The following is a 20,541-nucleotide window of genomic DNA, read 5'->3' as shown; positions in this document are numbered from 1 at the left end:
TCCCTGGGCCACAATGTAATTATCTGAAGCAGCTGTATCAGTTCAACGATGCGACAGGAAAGTCAGAATAAACCAGATGGCCAGTTTATATCTGTTTAAAAGCAAACTAGAACTAAAAACAGGAGAGGGTATAATTTGACTTCTTTCCTATTCTTACCTAATTTGAATGTCAGTACAAATAGGCCAGCCTCATTCTTTTTTTTTTTTTTTAATTTATTTATTTTGAGAGAGAGAGAAGCAGAGAGAGAGAGGGAGAGAGAGAATCCCAAATAGGCTCCATGCAGGGCTCAACCCCATGACTGCGAGACCATCACCTGAGCTGATATGAGGAGTCAGATGCTTAGGGACACCTGGGTGGCTCAATCGGTTAAGCATCTGACTCTTGATTTGGCTCAGGTCATGATCTCACAGTTTGTGAGTTCAAGCCCCACATCAGGCTCTGTGCACTGACAGTGGGGAGCCTGCTTGGGATTCTCTCTCTCCCCCTCTGTCTGCCCCTCCCCTGCTTACTCTCTCTCTCTCTCTTTCAAAATAAATAAATATACTTAAAAAAAACAAGTCAGATGCTTAACTGACTGAGCCACCCAGGTACCCCTCAGCCTCATTCTTTTTTTTTTTTTTTAACGTTTATTCATATTTTGAGAGACAGAATGTGATTGGGGAGAGGCAGAGAGAGAGGGAGACAGAATCCGAAGAAGGCTCCAGGCTCCGAACTGACAGCACAGACCCCAACGTGGGGCCCAAACTCATAGACCATGAGATCATGACCTGAGCTGAAGTCAGACGCTTAACCAACAGGCACCCCCAGCCTCATTCTTTTTAAATGGTGCACAGTATTCTACACTATAGATATGATTTGTCTAATCTTTCCTTTACTGATGAGCATTTTAGCCATTTCCATAATGCCATACTGAGCCCCCCTATACCAATAACTTCATGCACATGTGCACAAACTTCTGAAAGAGGTTCAAAGAAGTGAAATTCCTCAGGCCACTTATGTGTGGTTCAAATTTTGATCAACATTGCTAAACGCCTTCTAAACAGTTTTCACCAGGTGACAGAATAGACAACAAAGCAAGACCCACCTTCATGATGCCTACAAGAGACTCATTTCAGTCCTAAAGACACATGCAGATTGAAAGTGAAGGAACAGAAAAGCATTTATCATGCAAATAGAAGTGAAAAGAAAGATGAGGTAGCAATACCTATGAAACAAAAAAGACTAAAACACTGTAAAACAAAAACGACAAAGACTGAAATAAGAGATGAAGAAGGACACTACATTATCATAAAGGGAACAATCAAAGAAGATACAACAATTGTAAATATTTATGTGCCCAACCTGGAAGCACCCAAATACATAAAGCAGTTAATAATAAACATAAAGGAAGTGATCAATAGTAATACAATAATACTAGAGGACTCCAGGGGTGCCTGGGTGGCTCAGTTGGTTGAGCGTCCAACTCTTGATTTCGGCTTAGGTCATGATCTCACAGTTCATGAGTTCAAGCCCCATGGTGGGTTATGTCCTGGCAGTGCAGAGCCTGGTTGGGATTCCCTCTCTCTCCCTCTCTCTCTCTCCGCCCCCCTCCCCCTCTGTCCTTCCCCCACCTGCGCTGTCTCTCCTCAAAATAAAAATGAATAAATAAATACTTTAAAAAAATAGTAGAGGACATTAAAAAAAATTACAAAAACACAATAAAAAGGGCGCCTGGGTGGCTCAGTTGGTTGAGCATCTGACTCAGCTCAGGTCATGATATTGCAGTTCATGGGTTCGAGCCCCACATCAGGCTCTGTGCTGACAGCTTGCTCAGAGCCTGGAGTCTGCTTCAGATCCTGTGTCTCCCTCTCTCTCTCTGCCCCTCCCCCACTCACGGTCTGTCTCTCAAAAATAAATAAATGTAAAAAAAATTTTTTTTTTAAATTGTAGAGCATCTTTTCCAACCACACACTATGAAACTTGATATCAACCACAACAAAAAATCTGGGAAGACCACAAATACATGGAGGTTAAATAACATGCTACTAAACAATGAATAGGTCAATCATTAAATCAAAGAGGAAATTAAAAAATTCATGGAGACAAATCAAAACACAACAGTACAATATCTGTGGGATGCATCAAAAGCAATAGCAATAAAGGCCTACCTCAAGAAGCAAGACAAATCTCAAATAAACAACCTAACCTTACACCTAAAGGAGCTAGAAAAACAAGAACTAGCAAACACAAAATCAGTAGAAAGAAGGAAATAATAAAGATTAAAACAAATAACTGAAATAGAAACAAACAAAACCAGATCAATGCAACCAGGACCAGGTTCTTTGCAAAGATCAAGAAAACTGATAAACCTTTAGCCAGACTCGTCAAAAAGAGAAAGAGAGACAGAGAGAGGGAGAGGGAGCAAGGGAGCGAGGAAGAGAGGAAGAGAGGGAGAGAGGGAGAGAGAGAGGACTCAAACAATATCAGAAATGAAAGAGGAGAAATAACACCCAATACCACAGAGATACAGAGGATTATAAGAGAATATCTGAAATATTTGAAATATATCTAAAATTACAGGCCAACAGATTAGACCACCTAGAAGAAATGGATAAATACCTAGAAACATGTTACCTCCCAAAACTGAACCAAAGAAATTAAAAATTTGAACAGACCAATGAAATTGAATCAGTAATCAAAAGACCCCCAACAAACAAAAGTCCAGGAGCAGAGACCAACATAGGTGAATTCTACCAAACATTTAAAGAAGAGTGAATACCTTCTATTCTCAAACTATTCCAAAAAAATAGAAAAGGAACAAAAACTTCAAAATTTATTCTATAAAGTCAACATTACCCTTATACCAAAGCTAGATAGAGACACCACAAAAAAAAAAAAAAAAAAAAAAAGAACTACAGGCCAATATCACTGATGAACATAGATGCAAAAATCCTCAACAAAATACTAGCAAACCAAATCCAACCAAAAACCAAGGGTTTTGGTTGGCTAACTCAGTCAGTTGAGCATGCAACTCTTGATCTTAGGGCTGTGAGTTCAAGCCCCATGTTGGGGGTAGGGTTTACTTTAAAAAAAAAAAAAATGTATGTATAAAAAAAATCATTCACACACAATTACGTGGGATTTATTCCTGGGACACAAGAGTAGTTCAATATTCACAAATCAATCAACAGGATAAATCATATCAACAAGAGAAATGATAAAAACCGTATGATCATTTCAACAGATGCAGAAAAAGCATCTGACAAAGTACAACATCCATTCATGATTAAAACCTTCAACAAAGATTTAGAGGGAACATACCTCAACATAATAAAGGGCATATATTAAAAGCCCACAACTAACATCATCCTCAATGGTGAAATACTAAAAGCTTTTCCCCTAAGAACAGGAAGACAAAGATGGCCACTCTCACCACTTCTATTCAACACAGTACTGGAAGTCTTAGCCACAGCAATCAGACAACAACAACAAAAAGGCATCCACAAATTGGTAAGGAAGGGGCGCTTGGGTGGCTCAATCAGTTAAGCATCCAACTCTTGATTTCAGCTCAGGTCATGATCTCATGGTTTGTGAGTTCAAGCCCTGCAAAGGGCTCCATGCTGACAGTGTGGAGCCTGCTTGGGATTCTCTCTCTCTCTCTCTCTCTGTCTCTCTCTCTGTCCCTCCCCTGCTCATTCTCTCTCTCCATCTCTCTCTCTCTCTCTCTTTCTCTCTCTCTGTCTCTTTCTCTCTCAAAATAAATAAATAAAAATCTGACTCTTGATCTTAGCTTAGGTCTTGATCTCAGGGTTGTGAGTTCAAGTCCTACACTGGGCTCCACACTGGGCATGAATCTTAAAAAAAAAAAATGGTAAGGAAGAAGTCAAACTTTCCCTATTTGCAGATAACATGACACCATATACAGAAAACCATAAAGACTCCACCAAAAAACTGCTGAAACTGATAAATGAATTCAGTAAAGTCATAGGATAAAAAAATCAATGTACAGAAATTGGTTGCATTTCAATACACCAGCAGTGAAACAACAGAGAAATTAAGGAAACAATCCCATTTATAACTGCACCAAAAACAATAAAATGCCCAGGAATAAATTTAACCAAGGAGATGAAAGACCTGTATTCTGAAAACTATAAAATACTGATAAAAGAAACTGAAGACACAAAGAAATAGAAAGACATTTCATATTCATGAATTGGAAGGAAAAATTTGTTAAAATGTGAATACTACCCAAAGCAATCTACACATTTAATATAATCCCTATCAAAATAGCCACAGAATTTTTCACAGAACAAATAATCCTAAAATTTGTATGAGTCACAAAAGACCCTGAATAACCAAAGCAACATAGAAAAAGAAGAATAAAAGTGGAGGTATCACAATTCCAGACTTCAAGATATACTACAAAGCTGTGGTAATAAAAACAGTATGGTACTGGCACAAAAACAGACACATATATCAATAGAACAGAACAGAAAGCCCAAAAATAAACCCACACTTATATGTTCAATTAATCTTTGACAAAGGAGGGAACAATATGCAGCAGGAGAAAGTCTCTTTCTTCAACAATGTTGGGAAAACTGAACAGCTATAGAAGAAAGTGTCCTCAACAAATGATGTTGGGAAAACTGGACAACTACATGTAAAAGAATAAAACTGGACCACTTTCTTACATCATACACAAAAATAAACTCAAAATGGATTAAAGACCTAAATGTAAAACCTGAAACCATAAAAAATCCTAGAAGAGAGCACAGGCAGTAATTTCTCTGACATTAGCCATTTTTGTCGAAAAACCAACATTTTTCTAGATATGCCTCTTAAGGCAAGGGAAACAAAAGCAAAAATAAACTATTAGGACTACACCAAAATAAAAAGCTTCTACACAGCAAAAGAAACAATCAAAACTGAATGGGAGAAGATATTTGCAAATGATATATCTGAAAATGGGTTAGTAGCCAAAATATATAAAGAACTGATATTACTCAACACCAAAACCACAAATAATCCAATTAAAAAAATGGGCAAAAGACATGAACAGACATTTCTCCAAAGAAGACAGACACATGAAAAGATGCTCAACATCAATAATCATCAGAGAAATGCAAATCAAAACCACACTGAGCTATCACCTCACACCTGTCAGAATGGCTACAATCAAAAACACAAGAAACAAGTGTTGATGAGGATGTGGAGAAAAAGGAACACTTGTGAATTGTTGGTAAGAATGCAAACTGGTGAAGCCACTGTGGAAAACAGTATGGAGGTTCCTCAAAAAGTTAAAACTAGATTTACAAGGGGCGCCTGGGTGGCTCAGTCAGCTGAGAGTCTGACTTCAGCTTAAGTCGTGATCTCACGGTTCCTGGGTTTGAGCCCCACATTGGGCTCTGTGCTGACAGCCCAGAGCCTGGAGCCTGCTTCAGATTCTGTGTCTCCCTCTCTCTGCCCCTCCCCTACTCATGTTCTCTCTCAAAAATAAACATCAAAAAAAAATGTTTTTTAATAGAATTACAATATGGTCCAGTAATTCCACTACTGAGTATCCAAAGAATACAAAAACACTAATTCAAAAAGATATATACACCCCTATGTTTATTGCAGCATTATTTACAATAGCCAAACTATGGAAGCAACCCAACTGTCCATCAATAGATGAATGGATAAAGAAAATGTGATACACATCATACACACAGAGGAATATTACTCAGCTATACAAAAGAGTGGAATCTTGCCATTTGCAACAACATGTATGAATCTAGAAGATTTAATGCTAAATGAAGTAAGTCAGTCAGAGAAAGACAAATACCATATGATTTTATTCATATGTGGAATTTAAGAAACAAAACAAATGAATAAAGAGAAAAAGAGACAAACCAGCAAACAGACTCTTAAATATAGTCACCACAGGGGAGATGGGTATGGGGAATAAGTGAAATAGGTGAAGAGTACACTTACCATGATGAGCACTGAGTAATGTATAGAATTGCTGAATCACTATATCATACACCTGAAACTAATGTAACACTGTAAGTTAATTATACTGGAACTAAAAAAAGTAATTAACCTTTTAAAAAAGTCTTCACCAATGGGACACCTGGTGGCTCAGTCAGCAGAGCATGCGACTTGCAATCTCAGGGTCCTGAGTTCAAGCCCCACATTGCGCATGGAACCTACTTAAAAAAAAAAAAAAAAAAAAGTCTTCATCAGCTTTCTCCCAGCATCGGCATATTACAGTACCCATTTTCCTTGTACTCTTATCAACTGATAATATTATCTCTGTTTTATTTTTACCAATCTAAACACACACAACAATGGGATCTTATAATTTGCATTTCCTGAACACCAGTGAGATTGAGCATCTTTTCAAATCTTAGCCATTTGTATTTCATACGGGAACTGCCTGAAAATAGCCTTTTCCCAGTTTCCTAATGACCTCTGGCCTTTTAAAAATTGATTTGTAGAGGCTCTTTATGGGTTCCAAGTACTAGTTATTTTTTCATAGAAAAGAAAATATTTCATAAATGGGGAGCCATGTTTCTGCATTAGAAGACTCAACATAGTAAAGTTAACTCACTGCAAAGTGATATACAGGTTTAATGCAATTCCTATCAAAATCCCATCTTAGTTTTTATCAGACACGTTTATTCTAAAATTTATATGGGAAAGCACAGGCCACAGACTCAAACAAGTCTGGAAAGGAGAATAAAGTGGAAGGAATCACTATACCCAATACTAAGGCTTACTATACAGCTAGAGTAATCAAGATAGCATGATAATGGTGGAGGGATATACATCTAGGTCAATGGAACAAAATAAGAGAGCCCAAAAATAGATCCACACAAGCAAGTCCAACTGGTTTTTGACAAAAGGATAAAAGTGGAGGAAAAGACAGCCTTTTCAACAAATGGTGCTGGATCAACTGGACATCAATAAGCAAAAAGAGAAATCACTTACCCTAAAGATAGGTGAACCGAATCTATGTCCTGGCAGTGATATTATACTGTACTTTTATAAGATACTGACATTAGAGAAAACTGGGTGAAGGGTATGCAATATCTCACTGTATTATTCCTTAAAACTGCATGTGAACCTATAACTACTTGAATGAAAAATTCGATTTTAAAATGTTGAAAATAGGAGACAAGGCTTTGGAAATCACTCCCATGATATCCTTGTTTGTACAAATAAAGCTGACTTTGTGAAAGTGAGAGAGAGAGAAGAAAAGATGAAAATATTTTCTCCTAGTCTAACTTTATGTATTTATTTTTGGTTGTCAAATGATCCTTTATTGAAATATTTTCCTTTGTAGTTCCTAACTAGCTGAACATTCCTCTGCACCACTGTCATGTCATCTATGATGTCAGGAGGGTGGTGGCCATCAATATTGCAGCCCACAGACTGAGTAGTCCCCAAGATGTCTTTAATGGTTCCAGAGAGCTCTCTAACTACCGAACGGTGCTGCATCTGTTGGCCAATGGTGACAATCTCATCAAAAGTGATATTTTCACCGTGTTTAATGTTTTTTTTTTCTGTCTCTTGGTGGTTCCTCAATAATCAAGACAGGCAGAACGTACGTACCACTTCAACCTGGGCCTCTCTGCTCTGAATGGTCAGTTTCACTGTAATTAATCCTCAGACCCTTCCAATCACTGGCTGCCGTGGTGATGTCATCACTAACCTTTATTGGAGACAGACCCAAGGGGCCAATCTTGGGGGCCAGGGCAGATGTGGCACCAATTCCCCAACCAGTGCACCTCAGGTACATGGTTTGATCTCATTGGGGTCGAACTTAGGCGGCTGGTGTCGAATGAACCGAGGAAAGTTGCACCTTGGCCTCCTCCAAGCCAAAAGCCAAAGACTCTCCTAGTCTAACTTTTATCTTCTAAATTTCTTTTCTTTTTAAGTTTTATTTATTTAAGTAACCTCTACACCCCATGTGGGGCTCAAACTCATGACCCTAAGATCAAGAGTCACATGTTCCTCTGACTAAGCCAGCCAGCTGTCCCGATCTTCCAAATTTCTTTATATATATGAAGGGTTAATTTTTATCCAGTCAAATTTACTTCTCTGTGTTTCCTGAATTTATCTAATTTTTTAATGCTTTGCAATCTTCTTGAAGTTGCTAAAAAGAGCATCTATTTTAAAAAGTCTTTTATGCTAAAGGAAGAAGTCTTTAAAAGTACTGTTTTAATTAGCCATAAGAAACCCTATGAAAGATAATAAAATTAAATAAACCTACTAAACATGATCTTAAACAAATGATGTTTTTGTGATCTCAATTTCAGGCTTAATTGATATGACAAGAAAAGAGAAATTAAACATCATGAATAGAATGGAAAAAGCATATGTGTACGTAGCTGCTCATGAAGGAGGGAGATAAGATTCTATAAAGCCAGGTAAATGTTAGAGCACCCCCATTTCCCCCAACCCATATCAGCCTAAGCAGTCACAGTGGGGGCAACAGGGCCAAAAGTGCAAACCAACAACAGGCATTGCTTTTGGTCAAGTTTTTCAACACCTGACTCAGGATCTGACCCACCAGACTATATCACAGAAAGATGCCTGTTCCATTTTGCTTGTGAGGTACACAAAAAGACCTTATTTTGAAATTGTAGATTCTTAAGAAATCAGCCATGCACATTTGAGTTATCTGTACTTATATGTGTTCTTTTTTTAAAGAACATATTCATTCAGATATCCCAGATATCTTAAAAGCATTAAAAATGATAAAGTTCCATTTTCAGTGCCTAAAATGTGCCAGATGCCATTTCGGGTGCTTTATCTACTTTCTACGAGGAAGGGTGAGTAACCTGTCCAAAGCCACACAGCTAGGCAGTGTTGAACCAGATCGCATGCCTTAGAGTGCTACACCTCAAAGTGCAGGCTCATGTTGCACCACACAGCCACAGCTTCAACTGCTAACCAGTGTCCCAGCCTTAAGTAAGTGGGCAAGCTGGCTGTACCAAAAATTCTTCCTTTGATATTAACATGGGCTATTGTTAGTAACAAATATTATCTCTTAGGGCACCTGGGTGGCTCAGGAGGTTGAGCGTCTGACTCCTGACTTCAGTTCAGGTCATGATCCCAGGGTTGTGGAATCAAGCCCTGAGTCGGGCTCTGCACTGAGTATGGAGCCTTCTTAAGATATCCTCCCTCTCCCTCTCCCTCCCTCTATGTCTCTCTCTCTCTTCCCTCCTCTGCCCCTCTCTCCCACTCATTCTTTCTCCCTTTCTCAAAAATAAAAAAGAAATATGAATTGAGATCATACCATGCATATTTTCAGATCACAACACTATGAAACTTGAAATCAACCATAGGAAAAAGTTTGGAAAACCTCCAAATGCATGGAGGTTAAAGAACACCCTACTAAAGAATGAACGGGTCAACCAGGTAATTAAAGAAGAAATTTAAAAATATATGGAAACAAGTCAAAATGAAAACATGCCAGTCCAAACCTTTTGGGATGCAGCAAAGGCAGTCCTAAGAGGAAAATACACTGCAATCCAGACCTATCTCAAGAGAGAAGAAATATCCCAAATACAAAATCTAACAGCACACCTAAAGGAACTAGAAACAGAACGGCAAAGAAACCCCAAGGACAACAGAAGAAGAGAAATAATAAAGACTGGAGCAGAAATAACACAGAATCTAAAAACACAGAAAAGATCAATTAACCTAAGAGCTGCTTTTTGAAAAAAAAAAAAATTGATACATCCCTAGCCAAACTTCTCAAAAAGAAAAGAGAAAGGAACCAATTAGATAAAATAACTACTGAAATTGGACTTATCACAACCAACCATTCAGAAACACAGTTAGCAGAGAATTCTATGAAAAAATTAGATGCCAACAAACTGGACAACCTGGAAGAAATGGACAAATTCCTAGACAACCACACACTACCAAAACTCAAATGGGAAGAAACAGAAAATTTGAACAGACCCATAACTAGTGAAGAAATTGAATCAGTTATCAAAAATCTCTCAACAAATTAGAGTCCTAGGCCAGATGGCTTCCCAGGGGAATTCTACCAGACATTTAAAGCAGAGTTAAAACCTCTCCTTCTCAAGCTGTTCCAGAAAATAGAAACAGAAGGAAAGCTTCTGGACTCATTCTATGAATCCAGCATTACCTTGATTCCCAAACCAGACAGAGACCCCACAAAAAAAGGAGAATTACAGGCCAATATCCCTGATGAACATGGTGCAAATATTCTCAACAAGATACCAGCAAATCAAATTCAACAGCATATAAAAAGAATTATTCGCCATGATCAAGTGGGATTCATTCCTGGGCTGTAGGGCTGGTTCAACATTTGCAAATCAATCAATGTGATACATCACATTAATAAAAGAAAAGAACCATATGATCCTGTCAATCGATGCAGAAAAAGCATTTAACAAAAGTCAGCATCCTTTCTTAATAAAAACCCTCAAGAAAGTCGGGATAGAAGGAACATACTTAAACATCATAAAAGCCATTTATGAAAAGCCCACAGCTAATATCATCCTCAATGGGGAAAAACTGAGAGCTTTCCCCCTGAGATCAGGAACACGACAGGGATGTCCACTCTCACCGCTGTTGTTTAACATACTGTTGGAAGTTCTAGCATCAGCAATCATAAAACAGAAGGAAATCAAAGGCACCCAAATTGGCACAGATGGAAGTCAAGCTTTCACTTTTTGCAGATGGCATGATATAATACATGGAAAACCTGATAGACTCCACCAAAAGTCTGCCAGAACTGATACATGAATTCAGCAAAGTTTCAGGATACAAAGTCAATGTACAGAAATCAGTTGCATTCTTATACATTAATAATGAAGCAACAGAAAGACAAATAAAGAATCTAACCCCATTCACAACTGCACCAAGAATCATAAAATACCTAGGAATAAACCTAACCAAAGATGTAAAAGATCTGTATGCTGAAAACTATAGAAAACTTATGAAGGAAATTGAAGAAGATACACAAAAAAATGGAAAAACATTCCATGCTCATGGATTGGAAGAACAAATATTGTAAACATGTCAATACTACCCAAAGCAATCTACACATTGAAAACAATCCCAATCAAAATTGCACCAGCATTCTTCTCGAAGCTAGAACAAACAATCCTAAAATTTGTATGGAACCACAAAAGACCCCAAGTAGCCAAAGTAATGTTGAAAAACAAAACCAAAGCAGGAGGCATCACAATCCCAGGCTTTAGCCTCCACTACAAAGCTGTAATCATCAAGACAGTATGGTCTTGGCACAAAAACAGACACAAAGACCAATGGAATAGAATAGAGAATCCAGAATTGGACCCACAAATGTACAGCCAACTAATATTTGACAAATCAGAAAACAGTATCCAATGGAAAAAAGACAGTCTCTTTAGCAAATGGTGCTGGGAGAACTGGACAGCAACATGCAGAAGAATGAAACTAGACCACTTTCTCACACCATTCACAAAAATAAACTGAAAATGGATGAAGGACCTGAATGTGAGACAGGAAACCATCAAAACCCTAGAGGAGAAAGCAGGAAAAAACCTCTTTGACCTCAGCTGCAGCAATTTCTTGCTTGACACATCTCCAAAGGCAAGGGAATTAAAAGCAAAAATGAACTAATGGGATCTCATCAAGATAAAGAGCTTCTGCACAGAGAAGGAAACAATCAGCAAAACTAAAAGGCAGCCTATGGAATGGGAGAAGATATTTGCAAATGACATACCAGATAAAGGGTTAGTATCTAAAATCTATAAAGAACTCACCAAACTCCACACCCAAAAAACAAATAATCCAGTGAAGAAATGGGCAGAAGACATGAATAGACACTTTTCTAAAGAAGACATCCACATGGCCAAGAGACACATGAAAAGATACTCAACGTCATTCCTCATCAGGGAAATACAAACCAAAACCACACTGAGATACCACCTCATGCCAGTCCAAGTGGCTAAAATGAACAAATCAGGAGACTATAGACGCTGGTGAGGATGTGGAGAAACAGGAACCCTCTTGCACTGTTGGTGGGAATGCAAACTGGTGCGGCCGTTCTGGAAAACAGTGTGGAGATTCCTCAAAAAATTAAAAATAGATCTACCATATGACCCAGCAATAGCACTGCTAGGAATTTACCCAAGGGATACGGGAGTGCTGATGCACAGGGGCACTTGTACCCCAATGTTTATAGCAGCACTTTCAAGAACAGCCAAATTATGGAAAGAGCCTAAATGTCCATCAACTGACGAATGGATAAAGAAGATGTGGTTTATATACACAATGGAATACTACTTGGCAATGAGAAAGAATGAAATATGGCCATTTGTAGCAACATGGAAAGAACTGGAGAGTATTATGCTAAGTGAAATAAGTCAGCCAGAGAAAGACAGATACCATATGTTTTCATTCATTGTGGATCCTGAGAAACTTAACAGTAGACCAAGGGGGAGGGAAAGGGGGTAAAAAGTTACAGAAAGGGAGAGAGGCAAACCATAAGAGACTCTTAAATACTGAGAACAAACTGAGGGTTGATGGGGGCGGGGGGGAGGGGAAAGTGGGTGATGGGCATGGAGGAGGGCACCTTTTGGGATGAACATTGGGTGTTGTATGGAAACCAATTTGACAATAAATTATATACATATAAAAATAATAATAAATATTTTAAATTAAAAATAATAATAAATAAATAATAAAGTAAAATAAATATTACCTCAGAAAAACAGAAGCATAAATTTTTAAGTCAATCATGCTTAAACAGTGGGATAAGAAAAACAAATATTATCAACAAAATGAAAAGACAACCAAATGAATGGGAAAAAATATTTGCAAGTCATATATAAGGGGTTAATATCCAAAATACATAAGAAACTCATACAACACAACAGCAAAAAAACTCCCAATAATCTTGTTTTGTAAATGGGCAGAAGACCTTGAACAGGCATTTTCCAAATGCCCAATAGGTATATGAAAATAAGTTCAACATGACTAATCATCAGAGAAATGCAAATCAAACCACTCACACTTGCTGGAATGGCTATCATCAAAAAGACAAGAGATAACAAATGTTGGTGAGGATGTGGAGAAAAGGGAAGGAACCCTTAGTGGTGACAATGGAAACTGGTATAGCCATGATGGAAAACAGTACAAAGGCTCTTCAAAAAGTTAAAAATAGAAAAAACAGAACTATTGTATGATCCACCAACTGCACTTCTGGATAAACATCTAAAGGAAATGAAATCACTGTCTTGAAGAAATATCTGCACCCCTAAGTTAATTACAGCATTATTCATAATAGCCAAAACATAGAAACAACCTAAGTGTCCATCAACAGATAACTGGATAAAGAAAGTGTGATATATCTATCTCTATCTACCTATCTAGCTAGCTAGCTAATGCAATATTATTCAGTCATAAAAAAAAGAAAGAAAGAGATCCTGCCATTTGCAACAACATGGATGGATCATGAGGACATTATGCTAAATGAATAAGTTAGACAAAGACAAATACTGTATAATCTCCTTGTATGTGCAATCTAAATTAACAAAATACTAATAAAGGGATAGAATGATGCTTGCCAGGGGCTAGGGAGTGGGGGAAATGGGGAGAATGTTAGTTAAAGAATACAAAATTTTCGTTATAAGATAAATAAATTCTGAGGATGTTATGTACAGCATGGTGACTATATTAATACTGTTCTATAGACTTGAAAGTTGTTAAGAGAATAATCTTAAATGTTCCCACCACCAAAGAAAACTTGTAATTCTCAATGTGGTAATCATTTCACAATATATATTTAATTATCACATTGTGCACCTTAAACTTACACAATGCTATATGTCAATTACATCTCAATAAAGCTGGCAAAAAAATGGAGCGCCTGGGTGGTTCAGTTGGTTAAGCACCCGGCTTCAGCTAAGGTCATGATCTCACGTAGGGGTTCCAGCCTCACATAGGGCTCTGTGCTGACAGCTTGGAGCCTGGAGCCTGCTTCGGATTCTGTGTCTCCCTCTCTCTTCCTCTCTCTCTCTTTCTCTCTCTCAAAACTAAATAAACATTAAAAAATAATAAATTTTAAAAAATGAAATAAATCTGGCAGAAAAAAGAAAAACAGTAAAGTCATGAATCTTTCTTCTTATACTCCTACTAACCAAATTACCTGTGTATTTATTGGGGGTTGAACACAAACTATAAATCATTAGCGGCCATTGAGAAATGAAACTGGATGGCACAATTCCTTCATTTCAGAAAACAAAAAAAAGGCACATTTCATCAACACTTTCATGTATTAATATCTACTGCAAAGACATAAAACATTACAAGCATTCAGTTATAGAAATTAAGCATAAACAGAAAAGAGAATGGTAACAGTTTGATATTTAGACTTAAAATTAAATTTTTTATAAACTTTAATTGTTTTAATTAAGTAAACTATCCCCAATGTGGGGTTCGAACTTACAACCCTGAAACCAAGAGTCACTTGCTCTACTGACTGAACCAGCTAGATGCCCCTTTACATCTTTAAATCCACATACAGCCCAAACTTTTAAGCTCTCTCCCTGGAATGCTTCTTCCCCCAGATATCCACGTAAAGGTGTTTAATAATAATAACTTTGTGTGGACAGATGTAACACTAATGAGCAAACCTTATAGCAAAACACTGGGCACCAAATATTTATGATAATTCAAGCTTTTCCTACCTCTAACATGAATTTTCAGAAATCTTTGCCTGACCTTAAGTTCACTCTTTAGCCATTTCTCCAAGATCTGTCACTCAAATCTCAGGGACCATAGCCCACACATTCAGCCATGGACCTCATAAACGACCATTAGACTGAGGCCCCTGAGTGAATTTTTGCCTTCCCACAATGAAAGAGCAAAAGAGAATCCTTAGATTTGAAACACTGATCTATGAAAAGAAGTCAGAGGCAAACATTTGCGACAGGCCAAATGGCAATGGCAAAGAGGGGAAAGGCCCAATCCTAGATAGAATGGCTCTAAAGAAAATTCCAAATGGACTTGTCGCTTGGATTTAAACTTCCTTACAGAACTATGAAGGTTCCCCACCCACCCTCCACACACACCAAGCCCATGGCTTTGACCTTACAGCTCCTCATAATAAAGGCACTTGTAGTCACTGGTATTTCTATCCCGCACAAAAATAAATAAAGCTCAATACTAAAACATCTAGTCTGAAAAATACCTCAGTTGCTTCCAAGTTTAAGTACTGAACAAATCTCACTGCATTTTTTAAATCTCTCTCATTATCACGATTGATATTCCCATAACACACTGCATAATTCATGTATCCCCTCACACTCAACTGCATCCTTCAAAACAGCCCATGAGGTCCACAGGGCAGAGATAACCATCCTCTTTAACCCCCATGACGATCTTGCAGGCAGCAGAGGTCAATACTGGAATTCAAGCCTCTGACTCAAACTCTCTACTTCTGCCTACCAAACTTCAATGTTAATGAGATCCGTTTTCTTTTTCTTTTTTTTGAGAGAGTGAATGTAGATGCACACACACACGTAAAAGTGGGGGAGGGAGGGAGAATCTCAAAGAGCCTTCACACTTCAGCACAAAGCCCAATGTGGGGCTCGATCTCACCAACTGCAGGATCATGCATGACCTGAGCCAAAATCAAGAGTCGGATGCTTTAACCAACTGAGCCACCCAGGTACTCCGGCCTACTTTCTTTTGATAGTTCTTGGTTTTGATTTTTCATTAAAATCCAAAATACCACAATGGCCACAAGAGCCAAATATCCAGTAGTATGTAATTGTAATTAATGTTGTTTTCAATAAATGACACATACAGTATTACAGAGCCTTGTCGCTTCTCTATCTCCCACTGTGGTAGCCAGCCGCCAAGACAGCACATAAGAATTTTTACTTCCTAGTATTCAGGCCTTGCATACTCCCTTCCCACAGTGAGTAGGGCTAACCTATGTAACCAACAGATATTGTGGAAATGATGGTGTGTGACTTGTGATCCACCTTGCTCTTTCTTGAACTGTTTACCCTAGGGTAAGCCAGCTGCCACATCAAACAAATCCATAGAAGAGTCTCATGTGGAGAAGAATCAAGGCCTCCCACCAGTAGCCAAGCCCAAACTGCCAGTCCTGTGGACCAACTTGAAAGCACATTCTCCAGCCCCAGTCAAGCCTTCATATGACTACAGAGCCAACTGATAACTACAACCTCACAAGAGACCCTGAGCCAGAACTACCCAGTGAAGCCAACCCTGAATCCCTGACTCACAAGAAGTATATGAGTTATTGTTATTTTAAGCCATTAAGTTTTGGGTAATTTGTTCCACAGCAATAAAGCACTAATATACATACCCCTATTTCTTTACAAGGTTCCAGGCACTCAGTAGACTTGAATTAAGGCAGCAGTTAGAATGATTTTCCGCTGAATGATCCAGACTTCCTCAATCTGACCCTTGTGTGTCTAAGCCCATATTTGGATAACCCAATTAATTAAGGTTAGAGATGCTATCTGTGGCCACAGAGGAGGTTATGGAAAAGTGATGATTAAAGCAGTTTTAGGTCATATTTATCTTAAAAGTCCTCAAGACTACTGGAGGTTCTCTGTCTACTGTCTAATAAATAAAGTCTTTCCTTCCCCTGATTTGTTCTGGCATATTGACAACAAAGTAGTAATGCGTGAACTACAAAAGGCCCAGTGCTAGCTTACATGTTACTCAGCAGTGTGGGGCCTAGACTCGAGTACTTGGGGGATTCTCAGTTCATCCTGCTGACTTATAAAGTAAGTGACACCTGTAATTATAAAGTAAGTGACACCTGTAAGCAAAGACAGACCACCTATGGGTGAGGAGGATGTGCAAACAGGAAGCTGAGAACAACTCTGGTTTTAATAATGATACCACTGCCTATGACAAAATTCAAACAAGATTTGTAGACTAGTATATCCATGTTAATTTTCTGGTTTCAATCATTATACTATGCTTATGAAAGATGCTAATATTAGGGAAAGTTTGAGTAGGCCCCCTGTGTACTATTTTCACAACTTTTTAAAATAGTAGTCTCCCCTTACCAAAGGTTTTGTTTTTCATGGTTTCAGTTATCCGTGGTAAAATGTGGTCATCAAGCAGATGATCCTCCTTCTGACATTAGCATCAGAAGGTTAATAGTAGCCCAATAATACATCACAGTGCCTACATCATTCACCACACCTCATCACATAGACATTTTATCATCTCACATTACAAGAGGGGTGAGTACAGTACAAGAAGATATTTGAGAGAGACACCATATTCATGTAACTTTCATTACAGTACATTGTTATAATTCTTCCTATTGTATCATTAGTTGTTGCTATTAAGTTTTTACTGTGCCTAATTCATAAAGTAAACTTTACCATAGATATATGTCCAGATAGGACAAAACATAGTATATGTAAGGTTCAGTAACTATCTGCAGTTTCAAGCATCTACTAGGGATTCTGGAACATATCACCCACAGATGTCTATTTCAAAATTAAAAAGTCTAAAAATTAAAATACATTTAAAGCAACAACAAAAAAGAATACTGCCACTAAAATGTAAATAACACTAAATCCATTCCTTGAAAGGCTCTGATGCTGGACTTACAGAATGTACTTGGAAAGGCTATGCCAAAATGGTCAAAACGCTTGATTTCAAACCACCTATTCCCTGGTGGGCATACTTCAAGTGTCTGGGAGTGCATTACACTTTATGTTCTCAGCCTCTCATGAAGTGATTCAGATGGGAACATGAGCAGAGGTGATGCATAAGAGTTGATGAGGTGACTCTACTGCTTTCTTCCCCTGCCTGGGAGGCCAGTGTTACAAGCTGGAGGAACCCTGGACCCCCAAGTCAGCAAATGGAGTAGATCCCCTCCAAACCATGTTATACTTCGGTGAGATTAACTGTGAGTTAAGCCACAGAGATTCTGAGTTTGTGTGCTGTAGCAGCTAGCATTTAAGATAATCCCAATAAAGATATTTCCCTTCAGAAAATAACTGACCTAGGAGCACCTGGGAGGCTTAGTTGGTTAAGCATCCGACTTTGGCTCAGGTCACAATCTCATAGTCCGTGCATTGGAGCCCTGCGTCGGGCTCTGTGCTGACAGCTCAGAGTCTGGAGCCTTCTTTGGATTCTGTGTCTCCCCATCTCTCTGCCCCTCCCCGACTCCTGTTCACTTGCATGCACACACCCACTCTCTCTCTCACTCTCTCTCAAAAATAAACATTTAAAAAAAGGGAAAAAAGAAAATAACTGACCTAGAACTAATAAGAAAAAGGCAAGATTGCTAAAATTGATCAGGTTACAATAATATCTTCATAGGGGAGAATGAAAATATTCAAGCTTCTTTCGTATTTAGATGTTCCTTCCATTGTCCTAAAGAAATACACAAAGAGGCAAAGATTTACATACAAGCAAGTTTACTGCTACATTGACTATCTGTGTTAGGAAAAAAAATTCAAACAAACTAAATCAAATAGGGAAGAAGACAGCAAATAGGGAAAGAAGACATTCAGTGAAAAATTTTCTGTGGTCCCCACAACAGTCCCTCTCTGATGTGTGTTCTGCCCCATACCTCTCTCCAGCTGAACTCAACCAGCAGAGCCCACAGCCATGCCATGCATACAGGAATACCCAAGAAATGTGAATTTTCTGTAATGGATGATAGTTACTGATACAGGATGATGACTATATGGAGATTTGTTACACTATCCTCTCTATGTGAGTGTGAAGTTTTCTACAGTACAAAGTTTTAAAAATGTGTATTTCAGAAAAAAATTGCCATAATTAAAACTGACTAACCCTTGTAATAAACAGAAATTATGATGTTCACTAAAAGAGGCAGGAAAACTAACCCAGGCAAACAAAGCAATTAGTCTAGTACATCAGTGGCTAGAATGGGCTGCTAGCTGATTAACTCATTAGTCTACCATAATCACTCACATAAATTCAGTGGTAATCGAAGCTATTTGTATCTACATTAACTTAAGAGAGTTCCTGAGCTTGTGTGAAAAACAAAGATATTGAATAGGCAGCATTCCCAATGGACCCTCATTTCCTACACTGTACTGCAAACCCTAAATTTCAGGGTTCTTGTCTTGGTGTTACTGAAATTAAATTTAAATGTGATTATCATAACACAGCTAAACATTATAATAACTAAAAAACACTCTTGGAAATAACTTTATAATCTACATTAAAGATTAAAATAAAATGTGGAAACATGATCCATATACATGTATTCATTTTCCAAGCCATGATTATTTTTTAAAATAAAAATGCTGGGGCGCCTGTGTGGCTCAGTCGGTTGAGCGTCCGACTTCGGCTCAGGTCATGATCTCACGGTACGTGGGTTTGAGCCCCGCGTCGGGCTCTGTGCTGACAGCTCAGAGCCTGAGCCTGTTTCGGATTCTGTGTCTCCCTCTTTCTCTGACCCTCCCCTGTTCATGCTCTCTCTGTCTCAAAAATAAATAAATGTTTAAAAAACTAAAGTAAAAAGTAAAGTAGAAAGTAAACTAAACTAAACTAAACTAAAATAAAATAAAAATGCTAACAATAATACAATCTTAACCAAAAGAGCACTGTTAATATTGAGTAATGTTTAAAAAAGGGGGGTCTTTTAACAGTGTAAGACACTTATTTGCATATGTATAAAACTGAAGCTTCCCTTACTAAGCTAACATTTTACAAAATAAATTTTTTTTCCAGCCTGTCAAACTCAGACAATGCCTCTGACTGTGAGATAAAGAGGTTCTGGAGGTGGACCAGTGATTTCCAGAGCTCTGGCCTGGAGAAATAACCACAGAATGGGTAAGCTCCAAAGAACAGCTTTGCAAGCAGATACTGAGGGACTTTGGTCAATACCATCCAACCTTTGGGGAGACCCATAAACCTCAGGTCTCCTGGAGTTAGCTGGAAGACAAAGAAGCACCCACTAGCTTGAGAAATCCTGAGGCTTCATTTGTTTAAACAGACCACATAATAAATCAGAAAGATGGTAGTTAAGAAAATAAAGTCAGAAATCTGAGGCAGTGCAGTCTGAAAGACTGTCTCCTGTGGCGGCGTCAGTGTGGCTCAGTCGGTTAAAGTGCCTAACTTTTGATTGTGGCTCACAGCATGATCTAACATTTCATGAGTTCAAGCCTACAATAGGGTCAGTGCTAACAGCGCAGGACCTACTTGGGATTCTCTATCTTGCTCTTTCTTTGCCTCTCTCTCTTTCTTTCTCTCTCAAAAATAAACATTTAAAAAATAAAATAAAAATAAAATAAAATTTAAAAAGACCCTTATGTCAGAACCCAGCTCTCCTACCTAATGGCTATGTCTCATGACCTTGAACCAGTCACTTAAAGTGAAAACTGAGCTGCTCCCCTCTCACAGTGCTTGTGTGGGTCACATGGTTGGATGTGGAACTGATCAGTTCTCAAATCTGTTTTTATTAACAATCATAGTCTGGTATTTATTACAATCCTCCTTCATGTATTACAATTTCATTTTTGAAAGGCACAAGTGTACCTTTAGAGTTACACATTTCAAAAAAGAAA

The 20,541-nt window shown here is 38.2% G+C and overlaps 1 protein-coding gene and 1 long non-coding RNA gene across 5 annotated transcripts in view; one reads left to right on the top strand and one right to left on the bottom strand.

The window, feature by feature from the left end:
• Nucleotides 1–20,541, bottom strand: part of DTD1 (D-aminoacyl-tRNA deacylase 1) — a 193,813-nt gene that overhangs the window by 111,939 nt on the left and 61,333 nt on the right. The gene's annotated exons all lie outside the window — the stretch shown is intronic.
• On the top strand, nucleotides 6,758–20,075 carry LOC128311163 (uncharacterized). The gene is made up of 4 exons (XR_008289222.1): nucleotides 6,758–7,568; nucleotides 8,284–8,394; nucleotides 16,014–16,253; nucleotides 19,706–20,075. It is a non-coding gene; the product is annotated as an uncharacterized LOC128311163 (long non-coding RNA).

Source organism: Acinonyx jubatus, chromosome A3 (assembly GCF_027475565.1).
Source record: "Acinonyx jubatus isolate Ajub_Pintada_27869175 chromosome A3, VMU_Ajub_asm_v1.0, whole genome shotgun sequence".
NCBI classification, from domain to species: Eukaryota; Metazoa; Chordata; class Mammalia; order Carnivora; family Felidae; genus Acinonyx; species Acinonyx jubatus.
The sequence above is the reverse complement of the archived record's forward strand: the minus strand, read 5'-3'. Positions and strand labels throughout refer to the sequence as shown.